Raw genomic sequence first — 8,938 nt, 5'->3', positions numbered from 1 at the left:
TACATCTCGTCCTTCTGGGTGTTACCAACAATGCTGTAAGTTTTACTGCCCTTGTAGTGTACCACAGTGGTGGTGTAGTTTGTAAGAATCAAAGAAATTCTATAAAAATCTCTCATAAAAAACTATTTCACCGAAATTATTTAACCAACCTTCACATTGCCCTTCTCCATTAACCTTAATGCAACATAACGGGAAAGCCACAAACAAAAACTTGTACTTGAAATGGATTTTTCTTTCTTACAACTCAGTCATCTTCCTTTGCTGTTGCAATTTCACCCACTTCTTGTGTTTTATTTTGTAGTTTGCACTTAACATTGACAATCAACGTCACATTTAGTCTTTGTCCATAAAAGAATCTGAAATTCAAGGTTTTCTTCAACAGAAATCATATGGAAGGTCTATAAAGGAATATACGAATGAGACGGGATGAAAAGAGAAATTTTGCACATCGCATCCCTCGAAGACCTCAATAATTGTCAAGGACATTGATGTTTCTGATGATTTAAGGAATTGCCTTCTCTTTGGTTTTCTCAATCGTTGGTTTGAGGGATAGCACGATATTCAGCTTTTAAAAATGAAACTATTAAGTTGAAATGCGTTGGTTTCTTTGATCGATGGTTATGGCGAATCAAGTTTATTTAAAAATGAAGCTTTTGAATTAATACGTACATCAATTCAATTTGTTTGGCTTGGAATGCGACAATCAAAAGTCGGGTCAGCGATAATAGAGCAAAGCTATAACTTTTGACAGTTTCATGTTGCGAGGCAAACATCTTTTGACCCCCCAATCTACATTCAAACTATGAGTTCCTTCAAAAAAAGGCCAGAGATATCTCTGTTTCAAATATTACCAACCAATGACTTTTTACATATTTAGGCCCTTCTTTAAACCTCATCACGGTAGTTCCCAAGTCGTTATTCACAAGTTCAACAACAAATTATCTTTAGCCTTATATACAATATCCTTGAGAATAACAAATTGTCTCTTCGGGCACTTTTCTTAACCACCACTCACAAGTTGTTTTGCAATGACATAACAGATATGTACGTTGATTGCATTTGATTCATTCCTCTCCCACTCATTCTCTTTCTTTCCGCCTTCTGAAGAATTCAATAAGCCTTTTGATTAAAAGACAATTTTTGTCGATTGTACATAGTACAAAACAACATGGAGAAAGTGTTAAGGCAATAAACAGAACTTGGCAACATATGTAACACCCTCTTAGGATGCTAGATATTAAACGAAATAAATTTTATGTGCAGCCAAAAAGATGGCAGAAGGAAACAATAACTTGGCAAGATGCCCAAAACAAGGACATGCTCTTTTACTTTGTCAACCTCCTACGAGGTGGAAAACCCAAAATCGCTTACAATAATAAACAAGTAAAAAGGCGTTAAGTTCGGCCGGACCGAATTTTGGATACCCACTGGCTCGGATATATAATAACCACCTTTCGTCATAATCCTGTGAAAAATGCATAATTTATGCACCCATAGCGATTTGAACCAAATTCAACACGGATATTGAGTGGTCAAACAAGTACAAGTCATTGTTCAGTTTTGTAGTACAAAATATTGGTCTTTTAGGTAGCCATATCCAAATATAGACCCATCTGAACCATATACGACACGGATGTTGAAAAGCCTAACATAAGTCCCTGTGTCAAATTTCTGCGAAATCGGATTTTAAATGTGCCTTTTATTGAATCAAGACTTTAAATAGAGAGATCGGTCTATATGGCAGCTATATTCTAATCTGAACCGAACTGGGCCAAATTAAAGAGGGATGTCGAAGGGCCTAACACAACTAATTGTCCCAAATTTCGGCGACATCGGACAATAAATGCGCCTTTTATGGGTCCAAAACCCTAAATCGAGAGATCGGTGTATATGGCAGTTATATCCAAATCTGGACCAATCTGAGCCAAATTGAAGAAGGATGTCGAACGGCCTAATGGAATTCATTGTTTCAAATTTCGGCGACATCGGACAATAAATGAGCCTTTTATGTTCCCAAGACCTTAAGTCGAGAGATCGGTTTATATGACAGCTATATCCAAATCTGGACCGATCTGGGCCAAATTAAAGAGGGATGTCGAAGGGCCTAACTTAACTCATTGTCCCAAATTTCGGCGACATCGGACAATAAATGCGCCTTTTATGGGTCCAAAACCTTAAATCTAGAGATCGGTTATATGGCAGCTATATCCAAATCTGGACCGATCTGCACCATATTGCAGAAAGATATCGAGGGGCTTAACTTAAATCATTGTCCCAAATTTCGGCGACATCGGACAATAAATACGCCTTTTATGGAGCCAAGACTTTAAATCGAGATATCGGTCTACATGACAGCTATATCCAAATCTGGACCGATCTGGTCCATAATGCAGAAAGATGTCGAGTGGCTTAACTTTACTCAATGTCCCAAATTTCGGCAACATCGTACAATAAATACGCCTTTTATGGAGCCAAGTCTTTAAATCGAGAGATCGGTTTATATGACAGCTATATCCAAATCTGGACCGATCTGGGCCATATTGCATAAAGATGTCGAGTGGCTTAACTTAACTCAATGTCCCAAATTTCGGCAACATCGAACAATAAATGCGCCTTTTATGGGCCCAAGACCTTAAATCGAGAGATCGGTTTATATGACAGCTATATCCAAATCTGGACCGATCTGGACCATATTGCAGAGAGATGTCGAGGGGCTAAACTTAAATCATTGTCCCAAATTTTAGCAACATCGGATAATAAATGCGCCTTTTATGGGTCCAAAACCTTAAATCGAGAGATCGTTCAATATGGCAGCTATATCCAAATCTGGACCGATCTGCACCATATGGCAGAAAGATATCGAGGGGCTTAACTTCAATCATTGTCCCAAATTTCGGCAACATCGGACAATAAATGCGCCTTTTATGGGCCCAGGACCTTAAATCGATATATCGGACTATATGACAGCTATATCCAAATCTGGACCGATCTGAGCCAAATTAAACAAGTAAAAAGGCGTTAAGTTCGGCCGGGCCGAACTTTGGATACCCACCACCTCGGGTATATATATAAACCACCTTCCGTCAAATCCAGGTAAAAATGCATACCTTATGACCCCTAGCAGCTATATAGAAATATGTTCCGATTTGGACCAAATACTAATAAGTACAAGTCATTGTTCAACTGTCTAAAACTACATTTTGCTCTTTTTAGTAGCTATATCTAAAAATAAACCGCTCTGAACCATAAACTACACGGACGTCGAAAAGCCTAGCATACGTCACAGCGTCAAATTTCAGTGACATCGGATTATAAAAACGCCTTTTATTGGGCCAAGGCTTTCGAGATGTCGGTCTGGACCGATTTTGACCAAGTTGCAGATACATTTCGAAGAGCCTAGCACAACTCACTGTCCCAAATTTCGGCGAAATCGGACAATAAATGCGCCTTTTATGGGCTCAAAACCTTAAATCGAGAGATCGGTCTATATGGCAGCTATATCCAAAACTGGACCGATCTGGGCCAAATTGGCAAAGGATGTCGAAGAGCCTAAGACAACCCACTGTCCCAAATTTCAGCAAAATCGGATAATAAATGTGGCTTTAATGGGTCTAAGACCCTAAATCGGAGGATCGGTCCATATGGCAGCTATATCCAAAACTGGATCGATCTGAGCCAAATTGACGAAGGATGTCGAAGGGCCTAAGACAACTCACTGTCCGAAATTTCAGCAAAATCGCATAATAAATGTGGCTTTTATGGGCCTAAGACCCTAAATCGGAGGATCGGTCTATATGGCAGCTATATCCAAAACTGGACCGATCTGGGCCAAATTGGCAAAGGATGTCGAAGGGCCTAAGACAACTCACTGTCATAAATTTCAGCAAAATCGGATAATAAATGTGGCTTTTATAGCTCTAAGACCCTAAATCGGAGGATCGGTCTATATGGCAGCTATATCCAAAACTGGACCGATCTGGGCCAAATTGGCAAAGGATGTCGAAGAGCCTAAGACAACTCACTGTCCCAAATTTCAGCAAAATCGGATAATAAATGTGGCTTTTATGGGTCTAAGACCCTAAATCGGAGGATCGGTCTATATGGCAGCTATATCCAAAACTGGATCGATCTGAGCCAAATTGGCGAAGGATGTTGAAGGGCCTAAGACAACTCACTGTCAGAAATTTCAGCAAAATCGGATAATAAATGTGGCTTTTATGGGCCTAAGACCCTAAATCGGGGCTATATCTAGATATAGTCCGATTTGGCCCATCTTCGAACTTAACCTGCTTATGGACAAAAAAAGAATACGTGCAAAGTTTCAGCTCAATATCTCAATTTTTGAAGACTGTAGCGTGATTTCAACAGACAGACGGACGGACATGTCTAGATCGTCTTAGATTTTTACGCTGATCAAGAATATATATACTTTATAGGGTCGGAAATGGATATTTCGATGTGTTGCAAACGGAATAACAAAATGAATATACCCCCATCCATCGGTGGTGGGTATAAAAAGGATATCGATCGGCCTAACACAACTCACTGTCCCAAATTTCAGCAAAATCGGATAATATATGTGGCTTTTATGGACCTAAGACCCTAAATCGGCGGATCGGTCTATATAGGGGCTATATCAAGATATAGTCCGACATAGCTCACCTTCGAACTTAACCCGCTTATGGACAAAAAAAGAATCTGTGCAAAGTTTCAGCTCAATATCTCTATTTTTAAAGTCTGTAGCTAGATTTCAACAAACAGACGGACGGACATGGCTAGATCGTCTTAGAATTTCACGCTGATCAAGAATATATATACTTTACTAGCCGAACCGGGCCCGCTCCGCTACGCCTTCTTTAACTCTCTAATATCTTTTTAGGGTAGGGACACTTCGCCCTGAATGCGAATATCGCATTCGTACCATTGTAGCCTACGACGCTGAACACGTTCGAATCCTGGCGAGAACATCGAAAAAAGCGATGTTTATCTCCTCTTAATATTGGCGACACACATGGTTATTTAAAAAATTTTCCCCAAAGAGGTGCCGCATTGCCGTTCGGACTCGGCTATAAAAAAAGGTCCCTTATCATTGAGTTTAAACTTGAATCGGAAAGCATTCACTGATGTGTGAGAATTTGCCCCGCTGGGTACTTGGACCCAAATTTTAATACCCTATTCGGTTTCTGTTCTCCAATACCTTTCATTTGATACCCTAATTGTGCCCATCGGACCACTTTCCGCCTCCATATCTAATATCTAAAAATTATATAGCCTATGTTTCCTTCCTGACAAACGTACACAATCTATGAAAATTTTAAGAAAATCAGGCTCAGCCAAGTAACATATAGTCATAATGGGTCTAATGGCGTGACCCCATATACTTCGATCTGATTTTGTATTTAGCCCCATATTGAAATGAACGTCCAATATGTCTGTTTGGGGGAGTTTTGGAGTTAGGGTGGCCCGATGGGTACTTAAATTCAAATTTTAATACCATATTCGTATTTTACTCTTCAATACCTATTATTTGATACCTATATTGTCCCGATAGGTCCACTTTTGATTTTGGCTTGTGTTTTTTACATAAGGGGGAGGGTCCGTCCCCCTTCCTATACCGAAAAATTAAATAGCCTATGTTTCCTTCCAGACAAACCTATACAATATGCGAACATTTCGAGAAAATCGGTTTTTCAGTCTATACGGAACAAACAAACCGAGTCCCATATATCCGTCATTGGCTAATGTGCCCGTTTTTGGCGTTTTTGTGGGGGTGGGGTGATCTCCTATACTTTTACAAGAATTTGTATGCCAGAGTCGTTATCTATTCCCGCATACTTTTCATTTGATATCCATATTCTCCTTATCGGTCCACTTTTGATTTTGGGTGGTGTTTTTGGGGTAACGGTAGAGGGTCCGCCCCCTAACGTTATCAATAAATTATAAAGACTAATCCTACTTCCTGACCATATTCGTAATCTACTCCCAAATACCTTTCATTTGAGTCCCATATTGTCATGATTGTAAACCTATTTTAAGGGGTTTTGGGGCTGGGGCGGCCCCCTAGGTACTTGGACCCTTCATTTATTGTTATGAAATTCGTACTCTACTCTTGAATACTTTTCATTTGAATCCGATATTGTCCCGATATTATTTTTAGGTAGTACTTTTGTGGTTAGGTAGTACTTTTGATATCGTGAGGGGGGAGGGTCCGACCCCTCCCTTGAAATTTTCAAGGTAATCGGTTCAGACGTTTTTGAGTCTATACGGAACAAACAAACAAACACAAATTGAATTTTATATATAAGATAGGGTCGGAAATGGATATTTCGATATGTGCTACTAACACAATGACGAAGTTAGTATACCCCCATCATATGGTGGAGGGCATAAAAAATGCATAGCCAATACTAGCGCAATACAATTGAAAACTGTTGAGTTGTCATAAAAAAGAAATGTTTGCCTTCAGTAGGCTTTTCAACAAAACGATGTCATACGTGGAAAGCAATAAACTAGATGATCGATCATTATTGTGTTCAAGATATTAAAAAGTGACTTTGTTTTGTGTTGTAGTCTTTTGCATACATATATGCATGTTCAAAAGTAAAATAGGTCCTTAATCTTGTTCATCAAGTATATATGAAGATAATACATATGTAGTTACATGTTCTAACATATGAAACATGACAAACTTGGCCAAGTGGAAAACCTTTGTAATTTTCTGAAGAAAGAAGCAGATAGTAACTTTTCAAGCTAGGAGAAGTTGTCTAACAAACAAAGATGATACAAGTGGAGAAGGCATTTAGTTATGAAGGATTTCATAGCAAAGCTGTGTCCATAACGTTAAAGGCAAGTGGAACAAAGTTAGGACTACATTTTTCCAAAGTTGGGGAAAGTACAAACGGGATCAGTACGACTTTAGGCATTTTACGCATCACTTAGGATTATAGGCTCATCTTTGCCAGATTGGTGCGACTAGCGAAGTTATATAGAGGGGATGTGGGAAAGACGAAGAAACTCCGGAGCAGTGCACTGTGGTCGGACTTATAGGGAAAAAGCGGCCAAAAAGACATAAAAGCCACATTTATTACCCGATTAATTACTTAAATTTGGAAAGATGAGTTGTATTATTCCCACCGATGTCCAAATCGAATATGGTCCAAATCCGACTGTATTTAGATATAGCTGCTATATAGACCTATCTGCCGATTTTTAGTCTTAAGCCCATAACTGCCGCATGTATTACCCAATTTCATTAAAATTTGGAACAGTGGGTTGTACTATACCTACCAATGTCCGAACCGAATATGATCCAAATCAGACTATATTTCGATATAACTGCCATATAGAGCGATCAGCCGATTTTTAGTCGTAAGGCCATAACTGCCGCATTTATTACCCACATTCGTTAAAATTTGGAACGGTGAGTTGTACTATGTTTACCGATGTCCGAACCGAATATGATCCAAATCAGACTATATTTCGATATAGCTGCCATATAGACCGATCTGCCGATTTTTTGTCTTAAGTCCATAATTGCTGAATTTATTACTCGATTTCTTTAAATTTTGAAACGGTGAGCCTACCGATATCCGAACCGAATATGGTCCAAATCGGACTATATTTTGATAAAGCTGCCATATAGACCGATCCGTCGAGACCATTTTCAGTTGTAATTTTTCCTTCATAGTAATTTACCAATATTTTTACACAAAATTTGGACTTTTACAAGACCAAAACTGCCTGAAGGAGCGTTCCAAAGCATTTGCGATGTACTAGAGATTTTTAACAATTGTCTTGGCTAACATTTTTGTCTCTGTATTGGATCGAAAATCTCAATGGTTTGGCATTATGGGCCAAAATATCCAAACAAAAACGTCCCTACGGGAAGTGTGTAGTTAATTGCTCCAAATATACCAGCCCTTAACTGGAGAATTTGTTACTTGTCACAGGACATATCCTACAGGGAATGAAAAGTTTCAGTTGTCATAACTTATGATTCTTGATTATTTGTAAAAAAAATCGCTTAATTATTCTTAAAAATTGCTTTTCCGTTAAATATATTTGCTTATTATTGTTATCTTCCTTAAAAATACTTGCAAAGTATACTCATCCTTTACGAACTGTCCCAGGACCTATACTACGGTGTTAGAATGGTGGCAATTCGTCACCTTGAGCGACAAACCCTTATAAAAGTGATAGGTGTTTTCCATGTAAGGGGATGAGAACCGGGACCGGTCCCTATCACCGGAAGAACTACGTGACAGGTTTGGGACCTGTCCCATTTCCCCTGGGGGTGACAAAAGTCTGAGAAATCAAAACTGGAGGCTCGATTTTCACCGTACATGTATGGTCTAGTGGACTTTTTCGCTCAGTTCAATCCCAAAAACCAGAAAAGCGAAGGGCCTATTAAGATTTTTTTTCCTTCCATACTAATCGCCTCACCCTAGTATGTATATAATAGAAAACTGGCAAAAAAACATGAAGGTATCTCTAGTATTTCGATCAAAACTTTGAAAGTTGCAAATAGTTGCAGCTAAAAATTTGCATGTAGCATCTTAGGACCATCATTGACGTTGGAGTAAAATATCTATGGCGAGTTCAAGGGGGAAAATAACTAAAAACACTTTTGAAACTCAACTCCGAGCGAATCCATGGACCAAAAAATTTGAATAAAATTTTCTCTAGACGCAAAATTTATATGAAAATTTCCATAAAGACGAAATTTGTATGAAATTTTCTTAAAAGACAAGATTTTTATGAAATTTTCTCTGAAGACAAGATTTCTATGGTATTGAGTTCTATAAGCAAAATGCAAGCGACATGTCGCAGCGTCAAATTAATTACTCAAAAACTGAGTCACAAGCAACTCTGTTTCAATATATGCTGTATTTTATTTTAGTACTATTAGTGCAAATCACGATTAATCGTTTCTTTCTAT

Source organism: Stomoxys calcitrans, chromosome 4 (assembly GCF_963082655.1).
Source record: "Stomoxys calcitrans chromosome 4, idStoCalc2.1, whole genome shotgun sequence".
In the NCBI taxonomy this organism is placed as follows: Eukaryota; Metazoa; Arthropoda; class Insecta; order Diptera; family Muscidae; genus Stomoxys; species Stomoxys calcitrans.
This window is presented reverse-complemented; position numbering follows the sequence as displayed.